Source organism: Dasypus novemcinctus, unplaced genomic scaffold (genome assembly GCF_030445035.2).
Source record: "Dasypus novemcinctus isolate mDasNov1 unplaced genomic scaffold, mDasNov1.1.hap2 H_1, whole genome shotgun sequence".
Lineage (NCBI taxonomy): Eukaryota > Metazoa > Chordata > Mammalia > Cingulata > Dasypodidae > Dasypus > Dasypus novemcinctus.
In genome coordinates this window covers 807,366-832,464 of record NW_026688138.1, presented here as the reverse complement: position 1 = coordinate 832,464, position 25,099 = coordinate 807,366, and the positions used below count along the sequence as shown (strand labels likewise).

Below are 25,099 nucleotides of genomic sequence, written 5' to 3'. Positions count from 1 at the left end.
AATTTCTGACTGATTCAAGGATGCCTGCCTCACTCGGAATCTCCCCTGCTTATTTTCTAGAAATCCTTAGTCTTGCCCACACCACCTAAAATGGGAAATTCAATTTCAAACCCCTCCTCAAAAACCTTGACTCTCTGCTGTCTCCTTTGTAATCTTAAAACTCTATACCAGGAAGGAAACATCAAACCTAAAAAACTCATTTTCTATTCAACCTGTGTGGCCGCAATACAAATTAAACAATGAAAGTTAATGGCCAGAAAATGGCACTTTCAATTTCCAAGTTCTCTAAAACTTAGAGAACTTTATCCAGAGCATGGCAAATGGTCCAAAGTTCCTTACATTCAGGCTCTTTTTCCTTTATTTCTACCTGCAATCATTAGTCTCTGCATCCTAGCGAGCAAATTGCCCCTCCCTCAGCCAATCCTGTTCTTACCAAATTCTTCTTTTACACCAGAAACCATCTCAAAAACTTATACCTCCCTCTCACCCACCTCCCAAGTCTCCTGAAAATCTCAACTTTAATCCAGCAAACCAAGACCCTCCTACACCTGCTCTGTATGTACCTCCAACTTCATCTCCACTCTCGCCCTCACCACCACCTTCTGCCCCTCAGCTGTCTGCCATGCCATATTCTGCCCCTTCCTTCTCCCCTCCTCATACTCATTTGTGAGAACTACATCCTTCCCACCTCCTCACCATCCTCTTCGACCTCTGTAAACACAAAAGCTAACCCCTTCACCTCTTAATTCTACACAAACATCAACACCCCTCTTACCTCTCACAGAAGTAGCAGAAATTGAAGAAATAGTTAAGGTGCACATTCTATTCTCTCTGAGATTTAAGTCAGATAGAAAACTGGTTAGACTCATTCTCTGAAAATCCTGTCACATACATCAAAAAATTCCAACACCTCACCCATTCTTATGTTCTCACATATCAGAACACGTTATTCTTACTTCTTCAACTACACCTGCAGAAAAAAACACATTTGAGCGGCTGCTACTGCTTTCACAAACTCCATGCACACTCAAAACCCCAATGGACACACAGCAGGCCACACCACAGTTCCAAGCACTGTCTATCAGCCAGAGTCTGCTGACCTTCCCCACATGGCCTACATTTTAACCTGTACAACAGAAGCATGAAAAAGGCTGCCTTAAGGCAGTTAGTTATGATAAAATTAAAGAGATTTCACAAGGGCTTGATGAAAATCTGGCCACTTTTATGAATAGATTAACTGAGTCCCTCTTTAAATACACCAATTTAGATCCTGAGTCAGACGCTGGTCCACTATACCTATATACCCACTTTATCACACAATCTTATCCAGATATTTGAACAAGTTACAGAAAATAGAATAAGGTCCTCAAATCCCTCAAAAAACCCTGTTTAAAGCCGCATTCAATAGAGAAGAGGAAGCCAAATTAGAAAAACAGAAATGAGATTGACTAAAGCTCCCCTCATAGCTGCTGCCCTCAGGTTTGAGGTGCAAAAACCTAATCTCCCTTCTTCTTTGTGGCTGCCTCCTAGATCCTACTTTAAGTGCAGAAAAATGGGCACTAAGTACATTCCTCCCTGATCCCAGGCCTCCACCAGAGATTGCCTGGTATGTCATCATAAAGATCATTGGAAGGTGGACTGTCTTGGAATTCCTCTAGCACACTCTACCAACCTGGAGCCAGGATCTTCCTTTCCAGGCCTCCTCAGATTAACACTAAACAACTGATGAGTCTCTGGTTCAAGATGGCCCCACGTCTCCATCAGTATGTCTGCACTGAACGTTAGCATCAAGGTTGGAGGTAAGCTGATCTCCTTTTTTTTTTCTTCTTATTTTCTTTTAAATGTTACATTAAAAAAATATGAAGTCCCCATATACCCTCCCCACCCCACCCACGCCACCCCTCCCACATCAACAAACTCTTCCATCATTGTGGCACATCCACTGCACCTGGCAAATACATTCTGGAGAACCACTGCAGCACATAGCAGCCACATATTCAGTCCTCCTAGAATATTCAGAACCTTTATCTACTTCCTCAATCTTTATTGTGGGAGTTAATGGCATCCCCTCTTCTCCTTTAATCACCAAATCACTTATATGCTCATTAGAGAATTTCACATGTTTACATCAGTTCCTTGTAATCCCTACTTGCCCTTCACCTCTTCTAGGCTGTGACATATTGTCCAAATTTCAATCCTCTGTGTTACTTTACTCTCCCATTCTCTCAAACCAACTTCCTTCTCCTTTTATCCAACACACCCATACCTTTCCCTCTTCCTTCTGACATCCTCCCATATTGCAGTCAGAAGTATGTTCCCATGTCTGGAATACCAGTTTACCTCCAATTGTGACAAACCACCCCTCTGTCAAAATAATCTTTAAAAAGAAAAAAACCTTCCTGTTTCACAAACATTCCTCAAAACCCTCTTTCTTTAGCGCCCAGCAAGGCCTAAAACCCACTATCTACAAACTCGCCGTGAGCCTCCTACAACCAATGAATTTACCTTTTAACATCCCAATTTTGGCAGTGAAAAAAAACGAATTGAAGCTATTGGCTCAGTAAAGACCTTAAATCCATTAATAAAGCCACATAGTCCATCATTGCTTTAGTTTCTAACCCATAGTCTTTTGTCCCACATACCCCCCAAACTACACATTACACTGTAATAGATTTCAAAGACAACTTTTTCACTATCCCCCTAGATGAAACCTCCCAAGACATCTTTGCTTTTACATGGTCAAACCCTGAAAACCCCTTGAACTCCCAACAACTAACGTGGACAGTCCCTCCCCAGGCTGTGGAGACAGTCCTCACATTTTTGGACAGGACTTGCACCAAGGTCTCTCTGACTTCCAGCTCCCCTTTAGTACCCTCCTCCAATATATTGAAAACTTACTTCTTTGTAGCCCCTCTTTACAAACCTCTATAGCCCACACTATCATTCTGCTTAATTTTCTTGGAGATAAGGGATATTACATCACCCCAAAGAAAGGCCAATTTTTCAAAACTAAAGTAACCTCTCTAGGTCTCCATCTCTCTCCTTCACATAAGCATCTAAGAGCAGATCGAATCCAATAAATCAGAAACTATCCTCTCTCACAAACAAAAGCAGACCTCCTTCCCTTCTTAGGGCTTGTCAACTTTTTCCATCTCTGGATCCCCAAACTTTGGCTCTCTTTCTAAACCTCTCCACCAAGCCACTTCTGGCAACCTACATTTGCCACTCTATCACTCAAACATTCCTTCTGTAAACTTAAAAAAGCCTTAGTGACTGCACCTGCCCTAGCCTTTCCTAACCTCACAAAGTCCAAATCCCTCACAAAGTCCAAATCCCTCACAAAGTCCAAATGAAATGCTCTAGGGAAACGGACTTGGCCCAGTGGTTAGGGCGTCCGTCTACCACATGGGAGGTCCACGGTTCAAACCCCGGGCCTCCTTGACCCGTGTGGAGCTGGCCCATGTGCAGTGCTGATGCGCACAAGGAGTGCCCTGCCACGCAGGGGTGTCTCTCGCATAGGGGAGCCCCACGTGCAAGGAGTGCACCCTGTAAGGAGAGCTGCCCAGCACGAAAGAAAGTGCAAGCTGCCCAGGAATGGCGCCGCACACACGGAGAGCTGACGCAGCAAGAAGACACAACAAAAAGAGACACAGATTCCCCTGCCTCTGACAACAACAGAAGTGGACAAAGAAATAAGACGCAGCAAATAGACACAGAGAACAGACAACCACGGTGGGGGGGGGGGAAGGGGAGAGAAATAAATAAATAAATAAATAAATCTTTAAAAAAAGAAAATGCTCTAAGAATCCTAATGCACCCTTACAGCCCTGATAACTGAGTTATTGCCTATTTCCCCAGTTAGATCTTGTCATACTTGGCTGGCCTACTTACCTTAAAATCCTCACCACTGTCACAAGAACCACCTGTGCAATCATAAATGAAACCTGTTGCTTCTATATTAACAGAACAAGACAAGTAGAGAAAAATCTCAAAATTTTAAAAGAAAATATAAAAATCATCCAGAGGACCCAAGATAACAGCTATGGAAATCAATTGTGCCTATCCCCATTTCTTTCTTATTTCTTCTCACCCCTGAAATCAGTCTTTTTACCCCTGATATTATTGTTGCTTCTTTAGCCCTTGTCTTATAGTTCCTTGTCTGATTCATATGCCAAAATATACTATCAACAACTCAGGAATATGTGAACGGCATCTTTCTGCTGTGTGAATGCCAATGCCAGGCTCTTCAGAGCCAGAAATCACAACCCATTGGGCAGAATGGAAGGGAACCCCTCACCACCCCTTGGCAGCAGGAAGTAGCTAAATGGAGTCAATGCCCCAAACTCCTCACCTTTCCATCCACCCAGCACCTTACACTCCTACTTAAATCCCTTACCATATATACATATTTAACCAAAAAGTTAGGAATGTTAGAGATTTCTCCTTTACAAGGTTTATAATGATTAACTGATCACAAGGTTTAAAATGGTTAATAGTGACTTGCATTCCTATGACATATAGCAGCCCCCATCCAAAACCTATGTGATTGGTTGAATGAGCCATAGCCTATGTGCTCAGATACAGCTTATTTCCTCACAAGAATAGACAAAGGAGCCACATGGCACCACCAATTCCTCCTGCATTCCTAGAATCCAATACCCTTAGTTACCAACCCCTAGCCATACAAGAAAAAAATTCACCTCTACAGTTCCCATTGGCCCTCAGATCTTACCCAGGCCCCAACCCCTTCCCACTTACTAAACATTTTCCCACCTATAGATGTACTGTATAAATTCATGACTGCCTCTGCCAGGGGTGGGCTGAAGTCTATTCTTCAGACCCCCTCCATTAGGAGAGCTTCCCCATAAACTTTCTGTCTGCACTCATCAGTCTCTGTGTCCCAGTGAACATCATTTTTCTCCTGCAACACTGATGTTCATAGTAGCATCATTCACAATTGTCAAAAGATGGAAGCAATCCAAATGTCTATCAACCAGTGAAGGGACGAATTGTGTGTGTGTGTGTGTGTGTATATATATATATATATATATATACACACATATCATTTTATATATATATATATATATATCACCACAATGCAGTATTACTCAGCTCTACAAACTGTATTGTCAGGGTTCTCTATAGGGAAACAGAATCAACAGTCAATAGGATGCAGTTTTGAGTCTCTCACGTGACTGTGGGGAAGCACAAGCCCAGGTTCTACAGGCAAGCTGCTAACCATGGCTCCAGTGAAAACTCCAGTGGAGGTCCTTGATGAGTTTCCAGGAGACAATGGCTATCCAAAGACAAGCTGGCAATTCTACCCGAATGCTAAAATCACTTCCCCTTTTAAGGCATTCAACTGATTGGATAAACCATCACTCATTGCTTATGGCAATCTCCCAGACTGATGTAGATGTAATCAGCTATCTATGCAGTAAAGTCACTGGTCAATAGAGTCCATAAATGTCCTTGTATTACAATTAGCCCAGTGCTTGCTTAACCAAACAACTGGGCATAATTACCTGGCTGAGTTGACACATTACCCTAACCATCACACGAACAAATGGAAATTTTGATGCATTCAACATGGATGTCCTTTGAGGACATTATGCTAAGGGAAATAAACCAGACACAAAAGGACAAATGCTGCATGAGCTCACCGACATGAATCAATTATAATAAGCAAACTCATAAATAAATATAGAATCTAGAATATAAGTTTCCAGGGGATAGATTGAATGTAGAGAATTGGGAGTACATGCTTAATTTGTACAGAATTTCAATTTAGGTTGATTATAACGGTTTGCGAATAGATGGCAGTGATGATGGCACATTACTGTTAGTGTAATTAACAGCACTGAAATTTGCTTGTGAATGTGGTTAAAGGGGAAGTTTTGGCACTAGAAGGAAACTTAGAAACTAAAACATGGGACTGTGTAACACAGTGATCCCTGTTGTGGACAATGGACAGGGGTTAATAGTACAAGAATGTTCTTCCATGAGTTTTAAGAAATATACAATACTAATATAAGCTGGTAACAACAGGGTGGTATATAGCACAATATACCTAATGTACACTATCAATTCTAGCTAAGAGTACTATTTTAATATCCTTTTATCAACTGTAACCAATGTTCTGCAGTAATGCAAAGTGTCAACAAGAGAGGTATTTGAATGCTGTGTTTTTTACATGATTTTTCTGTAGTACTACACCTTCTCTAATAAGATACAACATTAAAATGAAGAGAAGATGAAGAAATATGAAATTTTCTAATGGTCATAAATGTGACAAAAAAGAACAAGTTACTGAGACAAAGGATGGAGAAGGGCCATGGTAGGGCAGAGGCAACAATGTACTCTCTAGGATATGTTAAAGATGTTAGTAACTTTCCTATGATAAAATGGGAAGTCTCATTTATAACTTTGATCTTTCAGGAAGAAAAGTTAAAATTTAAGTACCCTACAGTGTACCATATAACTTCACTATTTTCTAACTAAGAATTTGAATTTATATTTGAGTGGGATTCAAGGGTTTCACTTTAATTCCCTAATTTTAGTGGATTTAAAAAATCTGAATATGGTAGCAAATATCACTAAACACTGAGTTATCTAAGCTCATGCAGATATATATGCAAATAATTTTCCTTTTATTAATATACACAATTGTGTTCATAATTATTTGCATATTTATATAAATGTTCCCTTACTGCATCACATATTCTAAGGGCATGGAACTCAATAGACTATGTACACTGAAATATCTTGGAAGCTTTAGCAAATTCTAATGCCTGGGTCTTATCATCAGAGATTCTGATTTAATTGTTCCTGGGTATAGTCTGGGTGTTCAGAGTTTGAATAGCCCAGATGTGATTCCAAAAGTCTTCCAAGTTTGAAAACAACTTCTCTAAGGAACCTGACACCCCAAACAGGGCCTTGGTACTCATAGAGTATGGTAGGTGGATCTGCATTATTAGCATGTCTGAGAACTTGGTAGAAAAGTAGTATCAAAGGCCCCACCACAGACCTATGGAAGCAGCATCTGCATTTTAACAAGATTTCAGGGGATTCATACATACACTGAAGAACTGGAGCACTGGATCACAATCCACAATGTTGATCACAAGAGCACTTCCAAATAAATATCTTCCACAATATACAACATGTCAGAATCAGCTTTCTGGGAACCTAACCTGTGACAGGAGAAAAAAGTGTCTTGGTAAAAGAGGGCTTCATATGCAGGAATAAAATTCTGCTCAAGTTGAAAGAAGACAAAGACTGATAAAATTTCAAGAGATTTTTATTTGATGAGAATATTAGCACTGTTCCCAAGGATGATGCACAAGAATTGGACTGAAACCCCAGTTGATATAGGGTGAAAATAGAATATGTTGAGAAGGAATGCTAATGAGTGGACTCTGATCTCAACTTGAATTGAAAGGAGATGAGAGGGCAGCAGGTGTAAATAAGAGCTCAAAATAACTTTTTAAAACTTTTAAATTGCAAATAAATACAATCTTAGAGGACAGTTGCAAAAGCAATTTAGACCCTATACAAAGAACTCAAACCTACTATTCACCCAGGTAACCAGATCCACCAACTAGTAATGTTTTGCCATATTTGCTTTATCATCTTCTCTCTCTCTCTCCGTTTACCTATCCATCTATCTTTGTATTTTCCAAACATTTGAGAGAATGATGCATATACATCATCCTTCCTGAACACCTAATATTTCCACGTATATTTATTAATAAGAATATTCACTTATATAATCAGTTTAAGAGCAGTTATGTATTTCATGAAATTTAACATTGATATAAAACTTAGAGTCTATAGTCTGGTTTTCTCATAGGTCCCAATAATGTTCTTTTGGGCATTTTTCTCCTCCAATTTTAAATAGTCTGAGAGTATGTATTGTCTTTACGTATGGTCTCTTTTATCTCTCTCTGTGTTCCTTTCCTTCTTTTGTTTTTCATTGTGAAACATATATGCAAGATGAACATTCACATCTCAACCACTCCAAAACATGCAATTTTGGGGGGACTGTTCATATTCTCAATGCTGTGTCTCCCTCACCATCATCCATTACCAAAACTTCCCCATCACCTGAAACAGAAACTCTGTACTTGCATTAAACCCCACCTCTCCCCCTTCTCCCTTTCCCCTGCAACCTGTACTCTACTTTCTGTCTCTATGAATTTGGCTCCAACAATGTACCAATATACCCATTTCTCTGTATCCTCAGTGGCACTTATTTCTTTCCTTTTTTATAATAAAAATTATTCTAGTGGGTGTGACATGATATCTCATTGTGGCTTTGATTTACATCTCCCCAATATACAATGATATTGAACATCTTTTCGTGTACTTTTAAAATCATATATCCTCCTTTGACCTATTCAAGTCGTTTGCCCATTTATATAGTGAACACTTAAGAAATCCTTCTCATTTTCTGTATAAAATTTTCAACTTTTTTCTTTCTGTTTACTATGGGACTTAAATTTTTTCCCCTCTCTATTCTTCTTTTAATGTTACGTTAAAAAAATATAAGAGGTTCCCATATACCCCCCCCCACCCTCCTCACCCCACTCCTCCCACATCAACAACCTCTTTAATCATCGTGGGACATTCATTGTATCTGATGAATATATTGTGGAGCACTGCTGCACCATGTGGATAATGGTTTATGTTGTAGTTTACACTCTCCCCCAGTCCACCCAGTGGGCCATGGCAGAACATACAATGTCCAGCATCTGTCCCTGCAGTACCACCCAGACAACTCCAAGTCCTGAAAATGCCCCCACATCGTATCTCTTCTTCCCTCTACCTATCTTCAGCAGCTACCATGGCTATTTTCTCCACATCAATGCTACAATTTTTTCCATTACTAATCACAATAGTTCCATAGTAGTCCACTCGAATCCATACTCTATTCCTCCATCCTGTGGACCCTGAGATGGTTATGTCCACTCCACTTCTATATCGAGGGGGGGTTAGATTCCACATGGATGATGGATACAATTCTCCTGCTTGCAGTTGTAGGCACTCTTGGCTCCCTGGTGTGGTGGTTGACCTTCTTCACCTCCCTGTTAGCTGGCCAGGGTAAGTCTGATAACCCAGAGGGTAAGAGTTGCAAGTCTGCTGAGGCTCAGGGCCTGGCTATCACATGGACAGTCCAGAGATTCAGGTCTTCTAAGTATATACCAACTCCAGTGCCAACGACAGGTCCAGTAAAAGTGACAGAAGAGGAATGCAAAAAAAGGTCACATCTGAGTCCAACTCCATCACACTCAGGAACACAAACTCCAAAGTAGGGCCAACTGACATGGCACTGAACTCCAGAGCCATCTGCCATGACCATAGAACCTGTGGCGCTCTGTAGCCCTCAGGAGGACCATTACCTGGGGTTGTATCTACTTTGGCTGTCTCTGGGACCCTGCTGAGGTGTGCGTAAGCGCGACCCCTTTGATGACCTCCTGACTCTTTTTGGAGACTCATAGCCATATAAACTCATTTGTCCTTTCCATTTCCCCCTTTTATTCAAGGTAAAAAAGCAGTTTTTAACACCTAATATTACATGTCAGCTGAGATACTCTGCTGGTCTGAGCTGACCCTTTTATCCAAGGTCTTTTTCTAGTTACATCATCAGCTGGTGCTTGGTAGTAATCCCTTGGTGCCAGGAAGGCTCATCCCTGGGAGTCATGTCCCATGCTGCGGGGAAGGTTATGCATTTATATACTGAGTTTGGCTTAGAGAGTGGCACCATTTGAGCAACATGGAAGCTCTCAGGAGGTAACTCTTAGGCACCCTGCAGCTCGAGGCCTAGTAAATACTTCAGACGTACAAGCTCATAAGCATAGTTATCAGAGTCAAGGGCTCATTGTTGGACCATCATTCTTTACTGGTCTTTGCCATTGCATTTGGGGGACTGTTGCTGTTCCACTGGGGAATGTGATAGAGCTCCCCTGCCTAGGAACTCAGCACTCCCTCAGTTGTCATTTCTAACTGTAACTATTATGAAAATATCCAAACATTTTTATGTACCCTGTATACATGCCCTGGCGAACTCCCAACCATGTGCTCCACATCAATAACACCCCACACCAGTGTGTTCTTCCCCTGTCATAGTTGAACCTCTCTGTGGTCCAAAACTTCTTCAAAAATGAGGCCTAACATATTGCCAAGTTTCATTAATAGTAAAATGTAATATAGTGATGGGTTTAAAGGTTAGATATAGAATACATACTAATTTAGAAAAATTAAGAAAAAATAAATTGGGGTGTCAAAAAATAACAAAATGAAAAAGCTTTGTTTTTGAAGTTTTGCCTTTCATCACTGCAATAGGTGCTGCCTGGTAGGTACAGTGGCAAGGCAATTTCTTTCATTTCTTCCTCAGGGTCTACATCCTTTTTTTTTTTTTTTTTTCTAATTATTAAGTTTGTCTTCACAAAAATTTTAGATCACAGTAATTCACATATACAATATAGGGTACTCCCACATATCCAACATCAAATACTTTGTCCCTTCCCAGCAATGATGTTTTTACATGTTCATATTATATTTGCTGCAGCTGATGTACAGACATTGAAACATAGCTTTCAAACATGGTTTCTTTTGGGTTTATATTATGGTTTATATTTTGGATTATACAATTTTCGTTATCTTATGTTTTATATTATGGTTTACATTTTACCCTAGAGACTTTTATACATTTTTGTTGTAATTTAACATGTCCTATATCCAACATTGCATGATCTTGCGGAACACTTCCACTGCCCCCACAGTTACACTGATTCCATCTATTCAATATCTCTTTCCCCTTCCCCTCAGGGCCCATAGTGACAACCAATCTTCATTACTTGAAGGACCATATTCACAGATACTTGCAACAATGGTGAGGGCTTAACATACTCGACTACACTAACCCTTTGGGAGCCACCAATTCTCTTGAGATACAATTCCCTCTGTTTGAGAACATCAGTCCTCCCCAGGATGTGGGTATACCTTCACTTTCATTGTATGGGTCTCCACCCAATGATATAACCCACTATGACAAAATGAGCACTCACACACTCCCTAGAAGCTTGCCCTGTGTCAGATGTGCCCCCTTAAGCATCTTAAACAGGTAACCTTCCTTATTATATTTTCTAAAGAGTTTTCCCAACATTATAGTTTCAACTACATATCTGACAATCTTCTATGTTCAAATGTTCCCCACACCCTCCCCCCAATTTCTTGTGCTATCTGACCCATCCTCCCATCCCTGGCCTGCCTCAAGCCTGCAAAGCCCCACCTAAAGATATCCCCATATCCCCATTTTATCTCTTCCCTGTACAAATACTTACCTCCAGCTTATCATAGACTTCACCCATGTAGATGTCAGCTCACAACCTTCTTCCCCCTTCAACTTCCTTTAAGCCTATCATCCAGTCTCTAGCTCTCTGAAACAGCTTGGTTTACTTATTTCTTATCAGAGAGGTCATGTAGTATTTGTCCTTCAATGCCTGGGTTGCTTCACTTAACATAAGGTCCTCAAGGCTCATCCATGTTATCACATGTGTCTGTACTGTATTCATACTTACAGCTGAGTAGTATTCCATTGTATGTATATACCACATTTTATTTATACATTCATCTGTTGATGGGCATTTGGGTTGTTTCCAACTTTTGGCAATGAATAGTGTTGCTATGAACATTGGTGTACATATATCGGTTTGTGTCCTTGTTTTCAATTGTACTTGGTATATACCCAGTAGTGGAATTGCTGGGTCATATGGCAAATTTATAGCTAGTTTTTTTGAGAAACCACCAAACTGTCCTCTAGAATGGCTGGATCCTTCTGCATTCTCACCAGCAGTGGATGAGTGTTCTATGGGACTTAAATTTAAGAACCTAAATCTGTAACAATCTTACTTGTTTTTATATCAACTTAACTTCAGTATCATATACATGCTATGTTCCTATACCCTCCATCCCCCCATTGTCATGAAGTTATTATCACAAACTACCTATGTGTATACTCTTAGTCCAAAATAATTTATTACTAATTTTCATATATTTAGATTTTAGGTACTGTAGTATAAAAAAGTGGAAGAATAATCCCAATAAAAACAATATTACCCATAGTAGTGCTATATGATTATACCAAATACCACTGATTGTACACTCTGGATTATATGCTTTATTAATATATTTAATAAATTTGATTTAAAAAACAATATTAACATCATTTATATTTTCCATGATGTTTTATTTATTGGAGATCTTTATTTCTTCATGTAAGGTCAATCTATTGTCTACTGTCCTTTCCTTTCAACCTGAATAACTTTCTTTCGGATTTCTTACAGAGCTGGTACAGGGAAGTAGTGAAAACTATTTCAGCTTTAATTTATGTCGGAATATGTCTTAACTCTCATTTTTGTCAATTTAATTTTTAAAATTGATGTTATTTTTTAGAGTAGTTCTGCTTTTAAAGAACAGCAATGCACAAAATACAGGATTCTCAAATACCACACTATTAATCACAATATGCATTGGTGTGGCACATTTTTTATAACTGAAGAAAGCATATTTTTATACTTGAACTATTAGCTAAGCTCATGGTTTAACTTACAGTTTACTCTTTGTGATGTGTACTTCCACGAATTTTTTATTCCTTTTTATACTATATATAATATCTAAAATTTCTCCTTTTAACCACATCAAATATATAATTCACTGCTATTAATTATATTCAGTGATGTGTTACCATCCACAACATCCATTACCAAAATAAATATTCCATAATCCAAAATAGAAACTCTGTGCATTTTAAGCATTAAGTCCCTATTGCCTACACCCACCCTAGTCCCTGGTAACCTATATTCTAAATTTTTACTCTATGAGTTTGTTATTCTAATTATTTCATATCAGTGAAATCATACAGTATTTGTCTTTTTTCTGTCTGGCTTATTTTGCTAATATGTTTTTAAGGTTCATCCTCATTGTAACATGTATCAGAACTTCACTTTTATGGCTGAATAATATTCCATTGTGTTGTGCATGCATGGCATTTTCTTTATGTTATTTATTGGACAATGGGATTCATTCCATCTTATGACAGTTGTGAATAAAGCTGCTATGAACATCAGTGCACAAATATCTGTTCAAGTCCCTGCTTTCGAATCTTTTGGGTATATAGGCATGGGATTGCCAGATCATATGGTATATTAGTTTGCAAATACTGCAATGAAAAAACACCAGAAATGTGTTACCTTTTATACAGGCAATTTGTTAGGGTAAAAGCTTAGAGTCTGTGAAAATGTCAAAGGCTGTGAAAATGTCAAAATCAAGGCTTCACCACAGATGCTTTCTCATCAAAGGTTGGCTGCTAGTTGGATCCTAGAGTCCTACACACAGCAAGGCCTGATGGCAGCTCTCCATCTGGGTCTCTGCCTTCTCCTTGAGCTTAGCTGTGGGCAATCAAACACATGGCAGGGCTCATCTCTAAAGCTTTGAGCTGCTCTGTGGGCCTAGCCTCTTGGGGCTTCTCTGGCTTTCTGCAGCTGTAGGTGCCCCAGACCCCTCTCACATCGCAGGGTGAAAACTGCAGCTGTCTTTCTCTGTGTGTTTCTACCTTCAGTGCTCAGTTATTATAGACCCCACAAAGTTCAACCTGAAAAAAACAGATAATACACTTGATTTTAGCCAAAAGGTTGAGAAGTGAGTCATCTAGAAGCTTTGCTTATGAACCTCATTTATTTTCCTTCAAAGTATATTAATTTTGAAAACTTCTTCCTTTCTCAAATGTAGGGAAACACACCAGCTTAAAAGCATTGTGCTATTTTTCTAAGAAGGGAAATAATGCTGAATTAGTTTAAATGAGTCCTGATTATCGTGAACAGCAGAGCTGGTGACAAGTCCACTTCCATTCAGCTGAGTATTCGACAGAAAAGACCATCCTTCTAAATTGGGTGAGGTGAGGTGAGTCTGGGATGAGAATGCCATGGCCAGATGCACTTTTTGTGGCTCCTGTAGTGGAGAGGAGACAGGGCTCACTCTCTCCAGGTCACTATAGTCCCTGCATTTCCTTCGGTCCCAGCGCCAGCCCATTCCCTCATTCATGTCACTTTCTGGGTCCCTATAGATATCCACATTTGCAATTCAATAGACATCAAGTTTGAGGTCCCACTGTCTAGAGAGTGGGGACCTGATTTTATGTTCTCTGCTTGTTTCTATACTCCACATTTAAACTCAAATGAAGCTACCAGACCTACTGAGGTAACTATGGAAATGAGGCAGGTCAGGCAACTTCCTGAAATTCGACTTTTTGTCATTAGCTTTGTGCCTTCTTGTTGTTAATCATTCATTACCAAAGTTTGCCTGTAACATAGCCTTGTTCTATTGCCATCATTTTACGTTATTTTCCTCTGGGAATTAGCAAATTGGCTTGTCATCATATCCATATTCTTTTGGCTTGGAATTGATTGCCCAGTTTGCATAACGTTTCTTTTGTTTATGGGTTATCAGTAGCCCAAGAACATATACCTAAATGTGTCTAAAAGTCACCAAGAGCTGCCATCAAGTGACAACAGAGTGATAAGCTCTTCCCATATATCCTCTTGGAGTACATCTCCAACAAGTGAAAGAGTAGGTAAGCACTCTTATTTATTTTGAACGTCTATAGTTGGACAGAAAAACTGAGCATTCCACACATGCTCTGCAGCTCTGATCATTTACCATCCCCGTTCAATCTGAGTTTTGTAGACAAGATGTCCCTCTCTCAGTAGGCATGTATCAGAGCTTTTTCTTATTTTTTGATTCTTTGTCAGGTCATGTTTCTCCATTTTCAAATCAGTCATCTTCCCCATTCTTTATGTGAGAAAAGTTCTAGAAACTGTGGACATTTTAATGACTGATTTGGCAACAATGATTTTATGACAGGAAATATTTTGTGTGCAGTTTTCCTTGAGGAGAATGTAATTACTGATATCCTAGGACGTGAAATATTTTAGTGGACAGTATGTACATTTTGAAGAAAATTATGATTAATCTGTTAATTTTTGTAAGTTTATATTTATAATGTATCTGGAATGCAAAAATTACGTAAATTAATCCCTGGGGGAAAAAAAACAGCAAGAGAGCAGAGTCACAACCTGGGTCACACACCTCACCACTAGTCCAATCAAAGGTACTAAAGCAATCTAATCAAATGTGGATCTAATCAAGTTCCCTTCACTGAATTTAGGGCAATCAAATCTCACACCCAAAGGAACAGATTTACGGAAGAACATAATCTTTTCTGGGATTCACAAAAAACTTCAATCTGTCATATATGGTAAAATTATACTTTCTGAGGAACCGCCAAAATGTCTTCCATAGCAGCTGCACCATTTTATATTCCCAAAAGTAATGAAAGCATGTTCCTATTTCTCCATATTCTCTCCAACAATAATAATTTTCCATTTCTCAATAGTAGTCATTCTAGTAGGTGTGAAATGGTTTCTCACTGCAGCAATTTTTCTTTCAGCAGCTTAAATATATCTGTAAACATTTAGAGCTATAAATTTCCCTCTCAACACTGGCTTTGCTTCATCTCATAAGGCTTGGAATGCTGCATTTTCATTTTCACTCACCTGAAGTTATTTCCTAATTTCCCTTGTGATTTCTTCTTTAACTCATTCATTGTTTAAGAATATTTTAATTTCCTTATATTTGTGAAGTTTCCATTTCCTCCTGTTAGTGATCTCTAGCTTCATTCCAATTTGTTCAGAAAACACACATTGTCTGTTTCAGTATTTCTTCAATTATTGAGATTAGTTCTGTGATCTATAGTATGGGCTAATCTGGAGAATGATCTATGTCCACTCAAGAAGAATGTGTATTCTGAAATTGATGTGTGAAGTGTTGTATATGTATCTGTTAGGTCAAGATGTTTATAGAGTATTTTCCAAGTCTTATGTTTCCCCATTGATCTTCTGTCTAGATATTCTATCAATTATTGAAGGTGGTATAATAAAGCCTCCTACCATTAATGTAGAACTGTCAATTTCTTCCTTCACATCTGTTATAATTTCCTTCATATATTTTGGAATTCTGCTATTTCAGGAGCATATATATTTATAATAATTATGTGTTCCAGTCAAATTGACTCCTTTATCAGTATATAATGACCATCTATGTCCCACATAACTGTTTCTGACTCAATGTCTATTTTACCTCCCATTAGTATAGTTATTCCAGGACTCCTTTGCTTACTACTTGCTTGGTGTATATTTTTTTATATACTTTCTTTTTCTCACTACTTATGTCTTTGATTTTAAGTATCTTGTAGAGGGCATATAGTTTGGTCATGTATTTTCTTCCTTTTCTGCCAATATCTGCCATTAAATATCTAGTTTAATACATTTGCATTTAAAGTCATTATTGATAATGCAGGAATTTATAACAACATTTTGCTATTTAGTATTTGTGAACATTATATATTTTTCACTCCCAATTCTTCCAATAAAGTCTAGATTCATATTTACTGGAATTTTCTGAGTTACAACCCATTGTGCTCCATCTCATTTCTATCTGGATATATCCTTAATACATTTTCCTCATAGATACCATGGAAGTAAAATTTATGATACTCAATATATAATACTTGTTTGGTATCAACTTGCTTTCAATAGCATATACATAAAGAGTTCCTATACCTCATTGTACCCCACCATTTTTTGTACTGATTACCAGTTATAACACTGTATATTGAATGTCCAAAATCATATGTTTTTCCATGCTTTTTATGCATTTGGAAAATAAGAAGTAGAGTTACATATCAAAAAATGCAATACACAGCATGGTATTAATGGTAAAATTTAACCAGAGGTCTTTATTTGTTTTTGCCACCTTGAACCAATGCCTAGTCTTTTTCTTTTAGTTAGAGAAACTCCCTTTAATGATGTTTGTAGGGCAGGTCTAGAGCTGATGAACTTCCTCAGCTTTTATATAGGAATGTCTTAATCTCTACCTCATTTTTTAAAAAGTCTCAAGAGATATAAAATTCTTGATTGGCAGTTGTTTTCTTTCAAAGCTTTAAATATTTCAACCCACTACCTTCTGGATTACATAGTTTTCTTATAAGAAACAGCACTTAATCTAATTGGCATTCCTTTGTACAAAACATGTGCTTTTCTCTTGGAGCTTTTAGAACTTTTTCATTTTTGACACATTGCTCAATATGTCACAGAGCATAGATTTCAAGTTTATCCTGTTTTGTGTTCTCTGCACTTCTTGAATGTGCATATTCATGTCTTTTTCTAAGTTTAAGAAGTTTCTGTCACTATTTCTTCTAATCTTTCTTATGCCCCTGCTGTCTTACTTTAGCTTTTGGGACTCCCATACAGCATATATTTATAGGCTTGGTGGTATCTCAGAGTTCTCGGACTATTTTTGCTTTTTAAAATTCATTTATCTGTCTGCTCCTCAGTCTAATTTCAATTGTCTTGATCTTGCTGATTCTTTCTGCCAGCTCCAATCTGAGGTTGTAATCCTCCTGGGAATTTCTCTCTTTAGTTATTATGGTGTTCGACTCCAAAGATCTTTTTGGTTTCTCTGCAAAATTTCTATCTCTTTCTTGAAGTTTTCTTATTGTTCATTGTTTTCCCTATATATTTTAGTTCTTTCTGTGTATTTACCTTTATCTCCTTTAGCATACTGAATATCATTTATTTTTAATTTAAAAAATTTTTATATCAATGTTACCAGTCACCCAATAAACACAAGAAAAATAGCTACAATAAATCTGCTTTGGGCAGTGGTTAAAATCCCCATTTTTGTTTGTTCCTCAAACATGAGGACTATGGGACAATGTCTATGCCAAATGCTTTAGGGAGATAAGGGATACAGACATTAAGGGGCAATGGAAGTTGTTTTACTTGCAGTTGATATATACATCTTGCACCTCATTTTTGGGTTGGAGCTGATCCATCCTCATTGTTTTGTTAGTTGTTCAGGGCAGGCCTAAAGAACTAGAGAGTAGGAGTTGACCATATATTTGCTGGGTTTCAGGACCCAAACAGCATACAAACACTCCAAAGACTTTAGTTTCTGAGAAATATACTTATTGGGTAAATTGAAAATTATAGATTCAGATAAAGGAGTAGAAGAATCATGATTAGGGAAATTATAAATGCATATAACTGTTATATTTCACCAACTGTTATATTGGGGAAATAGACTTATACAATATCCAAATATGGCCCACTGAGGGGGTGTTGTAAATTTATTTTTTAGTCTTTGTCAAGTTTATCTACAGTCTTGTCTTCTTCCATTGTGGGTTTTTTTTTTTGTTTTTTTTTTTTACCTTTTGCTTTTTGGGTAGACCTTCATTTCCTGCTTCTTTGTCTTTTAATCTTTTCTTGCACACTGTACATTTTAATATTTTAAAAATATTATCTCTGATTTATTCACTGAGCTGTCACTTTCTTGATCTTTAATGAGCCGGTGATATGACAGAAGTTTTCTTGAATGTAATCCCTCCTTTAAGGAATATGTGCCCTAGATGAATACAAGGTGCAGAGTCCTCCATCTTTTTGAAACTTTGTCTTGTTCTTGGCTTGTACATGATAGAGGCTTAGTGGTTCTCATATTTACTGTCCCTGTGAATGCTGTACAGTGCACTACTAGACTCCTGAGTTTCAAATAGTTGATTCAATCAGTTCTTATATATTTAATAAGTTGTTCTGGTGTAGAGAGTGATTCCTGAGTTCCTACTCTGCGGTCACCCCTCGGGCTGAAGTGTGGTTTGCTGGCCCGGCGGGGAAGCAGCCGCGGTAGGCCAAGCTGCTGCCCCCATACTAGGGTGGCTGGTCGAACTCACCGCCACCCCTGAAGGAAGCTCGGCATGGGCGCAGAGTGCCCTCGGGTCTCCCCTTCTCGGCAGCCATGCTTCCGCAGCCGCCCCTCCTCCCAGATGGCGCCACCCGATGCCTTGTGAGGCGGCACCCTTCTTCTTCCTTCTCCCTGTGCAGGCGCAGGGCAGAAAATTCCAGTCTGCCCTTTTCCCCTCCCCCGACAGCAGCAACAGCCAGGCGTGGGCGGGAAACTCAAGTCTGCCCTCCACCCCAGCAACAGCAGCCACCAATCCCTAAACCCTGCCCCTTCCCCCAGCAACAGCGACAGCCAATCCCTAACCACCACCCCTCCCCCGTCCAGTACCGCCCACTGACCTTTCGCCGGCAACCAATCAGAACAGGGCGTGGCTTCGACCAATCAGCCTTCCCCAGCCCCTATAAAACTGTTGCCTCTCCCTCAGTAAAGTGGACTTGCGTGTTTACCTTGTCTCCGCGGTGGTTCTTCTGCCGTGCGCCCTCCAGTCCTGAGAGCCCCCGACAAGGGCCTGGCCTCCCTTGTCCCCAGTTCGTCGCCTGCTTCTCCGGGCGACCCCTTCGTCGCCGGCTTCGCCGGGCGACCCCTTCGTCGCCGGCTTCTCCGGGCGACCCCTTCGTCGCCGGCTTCGCCGGGCGACCCCTTCGTCGCCGGCTTCGCCGGGCGACCCCGTCAGCCGAACCGCGCCACCCCTTGTGAGACCGATCCCTCGTCTGCTGCCGGACCGACCCCTCGTCCCAAGTGGGACCGACCCCTCGTCTCAAGCGGGACCGACCCCTCGTCCAGAGCTGGACCGACCCCTCGTCCGCAGCCAGACCCCACCTCTACCGACCGAGCAAGCCGCAGCAGTTGGCGCCCAACGTGGGGCAAGGCAACCCCACCACAGCACAACGTGGGGCAAGGCAACTCCACCACAGCCTCACTCCATAACCTGACGCCCCCCCCCTCCTCTCTTCTCACCGTGGGACTTCTCTCGTGCAACATTGCTGCTACCTGAGCCTTGGCTACCTCATACGATCCACGGCGGTCTGGGAGAATCGCTGGATGGCTTTCTCCTTCCATGTCGGGGGCTTATACCGACCCGCTATGATTAAGAGGAGCCTTGGATTTCTCGGGAGCGTGCGCTTGCACGTCTGAAGTAATCCTACCACAGCCCTACCCCCTCCTCTCTTCTCACCTTGGGACTTCTCTCGTGCAACATTGCTGCTACCTGAGCCTTGGCTACCTCATATGATCCACGGCGGTCTGGGAGAATCGCTGGATGGCTTTCTCCTTCCATGTCGGGGGCTTATACCGACCCGCTATGATTAAGAGGAGCCTTGGATTTCTCGGGAGCGTGCGCTTGCACGTCTGAAGTAACCCTACCACAGCCCTACGCCCTCCTTTCTTCTCACCCCTATCTTTTCACTCTGCATTGCTGCTCCTGAACCTTGGTGACCTCATATGATCCACGGCGGTCTGGGAGAATCGCTGGATGGCTTTCTCCTTCCATGTCGGGGGCTTATACCGACCCGCTATGATTAAGAGGCGCCAATAAAACTCAGGAGCGCGTGCCTGAGCACCTCCACCCCTGCCTTCACCTCTGCCTCCTCCCCTCCACGCTTGCTCCCCTTTGCCTTGCTCCACTGCTCGTCGTCCCGCCCTCCCCTCGTCGGGGCCTTCTCTTGGCCCGCGACCACCGTTGGAGCCCCACTGGCTCTGACCCCTCGTCTCACCGCGCACCTCGGCTCCCATCGCCACGCTCTCAAGGTAAGGGCCCCTTTTCTTATCGGCTCCAAAAGGCCATTAGCGATGGGTAACATCCTATCTGCTAAGCAAGCCCCACAAGTTCGGGCCCTCGCCGGTCTCCTAGACACTCACCGGTGTAAGATCTCTCTGAAACAGCCCCAAGTCTTCTGTAACCGCGGCCCCCCATGCCGCCATCGCTCTCAAGCAGCTCCAGCCCCACTAAACAGCCCGCAACCCACTTTCCCCGGCCCGCGGCCTGCTTTCTAACATCCAATAACGCTTCTGCTCTTGCCTCCCCATACTTCTGCGGAGCTTCCTCCTGTCTCGACCTCACTCCTCTTCTCAGCCATCCAAAGCGTCCTTTCTCGTCCACCGCCCCCCTCCTTTTTTGCTTGAACCCCCATTACATTGCAGATTGGGCCGCCCCATGTCGGCCCGCCCCATTAACATTGGCCTCTCTCGCGCCCGTGAAGACTTTGGCCTTCTTATTGTCCTCACCTACGTCTCCACCACTCCCGACGCTGCCGCCACCACCGTCGCTGGTGCCCTGACGCGACTTGTCCTCACCACTGCGATCCTCCAGACCATCACACAGTCTGCCTCTGCCGCTCTTCGCCGCCAAGAAGAGATCAACTACCTGTAACGCGCTGTCACCCTGGACTTTTAACAAGCAGATGGACCTTATAGCCACCGAGATCAACGAGAATTGGACATTGGCCACCCTTGCTTGCAACGGCAAGATACCGCCCCCCAAATTGTACATTTATATCCCCGGCATACTCACCTCCCTCTTCAGCCCAGCTTCCCTCATTGCTTGCTGTCTCTTGGGCCTCGGCTACTTGCTACTGCTGCCATCCTGGCCCTTATTTGAAAAGAAGGGGGAAATGCGGTCACCCCTCGGGCTGAAGTGTGGTTTGCTGGCCCGGCGGGGAAGCAGCCGCGGTAGGCCAAGCTGCTGCCCCCATACTAGGGTGGCTGGTCGAACTCACCGCCACCCCTGAAGGAAGCTCGGCATGGGCGCAGAGTGCCCTCGGGTCTCCCCTTCTCGGCAGCCATGCTTCCGCAGCCGCCCCTCCTCCCAGATGGCGCCACCCGATGCCTTGTGAGGCGGCACCCTTCTTCTTCCTTCTCCCTGTGCAGGCGCAGGGCAGAAAATTCCAGTCTGCCCTTTTCCCCTCCCCCGACAGCAGCAACAGCCAGGCGTGGGCGGGAAACTCAAGTCTGCCCTCCACCCCAGCAACAGCAGCCACCAATCCCTAAACCCTGCCCCTTCCCCCAGCAACAGCGACAGCCAATCCCTAACCACCACCCCTCCCCCGTCCAGTACCGCCCACTGACCTTTCGCCGGCAACCAATCAGAACAGGGCGTGGCTTCGACCAATCAGCCTTCCCCAGCCCCTATAAAACTGTTGCCTCTCCCTCAGTAAAGTGGACTTGCGTGTTTACCTTGTCTCCGCGGTGGTTCTTCTGCCGTGCGCCCTCCAGTCCTGAGAGCCCCCGACAAGGGCCTGGCCTCCCTTGTCCCCAGTTCGTCGCCTGCTTCTCCGGGCGACCCCTTCGTCGCCGGCTTCGCCGGGCGACCCCTTCGTCGCCGGCTTCTCCGGGCGACCCCTTCGTCGCCGGCTTCGCCGGGCGACCCCTTCGTCGCCGGCTTCGCCGGGCGACCCCGTCAGCCGAACCGCGCCACCCCTTGTGAGACCGATCCCTCGTCTGCTGCCGGACCGACCCCTCGTCCCAAGTGGGACCGACCCCTCGTCTCAAGCGGGACCGACCCCTCGTCCAGAGCTGGACCGACCCCTCGTCCGCAGCCAGACCCCACCTCTACCGACCGAGCAAGCCGCAGCACTACTCTACCATCTTCCCACAATCCTCTCTGACCTCTTCAATCTCTCCCTCATTTTTAAAAGAAAGTTTTGCTAGATAAAGAATTCTTGGTTGGCAATAATTTGCTCTCAGCATTTTAAATATCTCACTGCCTTATAGCTCTAAGGTTTTCTTTGAGAAATCAGCACTTAGTTTTACTGAGGTTCCTTGTACATGTTGCTTCTTTATTCTGGCTTTCAGAATTCAATTTATCTTGACCATTTGTCAGTTTGATTATCATAAGTCTTGTTGTTGTTCTATTTGGATTTATCCTGTTAGGAGTTTGTTGAGCATCTTCCATGTGTATACACATGACTTTTGTTAAATGTGGGAAGCTTTCAGTCATTATTCCTTTGAATATTTTTTCTGCACCTTGATTCCATTTTTCTCCCTCTGGGGCTCCCGTGATATGTATATTGCATTCCTTAATGGTGACACACAGATCTCTCAGACTTTCTTCACCATTCTCCATTATTTTTTCTTCTTTTCCTCAAAGTGAATAATTTCAATTGTCTTTATCTTCTAAATCACTGGTTTAATTTTCTGCCAACTGCAATCTGCTGTTGAAACCTTTAAGGGAATTTTTAATTTATAGTGTTTTTTTTTTTTTTTTTCCAGCTCTGCTTAGTTTCTTTTCATGATTTCTATTTCATTATCAACACTCTCTTTGTGTTCATACATTATTTTACAAATTTACTTAAGTTTTTCAGCCACATCTGCCTTCAGCTCTTTGAACATAGAAAGGACTATTTATTAAACTCTTCACCTGGTGTATTCCAGGGTTGGTCCTCTTCATTTATGGTTTCTATTGCTTTATTTTTTTCCTTTCCTTGGACCATCATTTCCTTTTTCTTTGTATGTTTAGTAATATTTTTTTGCAACCTAGATATTTTGATATTTAATATATTATCTATGAAATTAAAACTCTGAGGTGTCTGCTCCTTCAGTTTGTATTTAGCTAGTGTATGACAGATTTCCTTAAATTACAGGAGTGAACAAAGAAAGAGAAAAAAGAAACAATAAAGCTACTTTTTACAATCTTTGCAGATTGGTCTTGGCATGTGCTCTCCTTCAAAGCTTAGCTGTCTTAAAAATATTTTAGGGAATAGCCCAAGGAACAAGTCTAGGGTCCATCATGGACTTTTCTGCACATATGCTTTGTCCTTAGAATACATGAATGCCTATTCGAATTCCTCTGTTTACTGTCATCTGAATTTACCTATTCCTTAAGAAATAGATTCCTTACATACCAGGTACTGCACTGCAGGTCTCACAGCCTGCAAATCTTAGCCCCAGCTACAATTTAATTGTTATTCTACAGTTTTCTGTTAGAGATCTCTGTGAGCTGCCATTACATGCAATGCAATTTCTGGGATGACAAGATTGTGATAAGTGCCTTTGTTCAGTCTTTCAAGTTGTCACTACACAGACTGGCACAAACCTACATTCTTCCAATATATGCACAGTAGCTATTCTGCTTCCTCTGGAAATGGGACCAGGGACTCACCCTGGGAGCACAGGCTGGCTACTTGCTAAGCCAGTAAAGGGATGGGTAAGGGGCCAGCCAAAGCACTGTAATTGCTTCCCATTTTGAAGTTGCCTTTTCCTTGATTAGGTACTTTCTCTCATACTGTAAGATTTAACTCCTTTCTGTAGTTTTGAGAAAAATGATACTGCCAGCTCTTGTTTATTATTTAAAGCTTCGTTGGGAGGACAGAGCCCAGGAAGAACTCACCTCACCACCTTGATGACTGCCAAAAGTGTTTTAAATTTTTATTCAAATTTCAGGATGACAGAAACCAGAACATAATTAAATTCTAAGAAGATGAATCATATTGACAGGGAGTATTTTAAGATATATTCTATAATTACTAATAATATACTATTACTAATACTGTAAGAAAGAATGACACTAAACACAAAGTTATAGATAAGGAACATAGCCGGCATTAAAGATAATGCTTTGCCTGTTATGGGAGATGCCAGTCTAGAAACACTTTGAAATGTAATGGTCATAAACACCTATCTCCAAAGGTGTCTACTTTGAAATAGGTTTGAACCTATTTTGAAATAGGTTTCAAACCATATCCTGAATGTGAGAGGAAGGTCAAGGTTGTGGTGATTCAAAGGTTATGGCAGAGGTTTAAAATAATATTTATCAAGCAAATATTAGAAAATGATCTGCAAGCCCTAATAAAATTGCCTGGAATTTATTAGAAATGACCCAAATAGGCTGTTGACATAGGCTCAGATCCAGTGAAATACTTTTGAACCCTTGTAGAAGTGTTTCCTCCTGGTACTCAAGTGTTTTTATTCACTAGGATCTATCTCTGCAGGAACAATTGTTTCTTTCGGGCCTTTACATAAGCTGCTCTAGCCTAGAAAACTGCAATAGGCATTTTTGGAACCCACAGCAGTAGGTAACTGTTGCAGGGTCACAGAGGTCATCTAATTCTTAGATGTACCAGAAATAGCCATGCTTCCAGAAAGCAAAGGGACTTGAAGGTTCACAGTGCATGAAGGTTGGGATTAGATATAAAGATTCCTGAGGCCAAATATTCCTGATATTTGTAAACTTCCAGTATATACCCGAGCAACATTTATATATGATCTGTGTATCCCAGGTGTTAATATTTCCTAGCTACTAAAATGAATG

At 41.5% G+C, this 25,099-nt stretch overlaps 1 protein-coding gene across 5 annotated transcripts in view; it reads right to left on the bottom strand.

The window, feature by feature from the left end:
- Positions 1–25,099, bottom strand: part of LOC101434341 (zinc finger protein 596-like) — a 103,073-nt gene that overhangs the window by 47,203 nt on the left and 30,771 nt on the right. For 3 of the 5 annotated variants that reach the window (XR_011648171.1, XR_011648173.1, XM_058292490.2), the window contains exon 2: positions 7,080–7,193. The exons of the other annotated variants lie outside the window; for them this stretch is intronic. The gene's annotated coding sequence lies outside the window, so the exon portion shown is untranslated. The remainder of the gene's footprint in view (positions 1–7,079; positions 7,194–25,099) is intronic. 5 annotated transcript variants of the gene reach the window in all.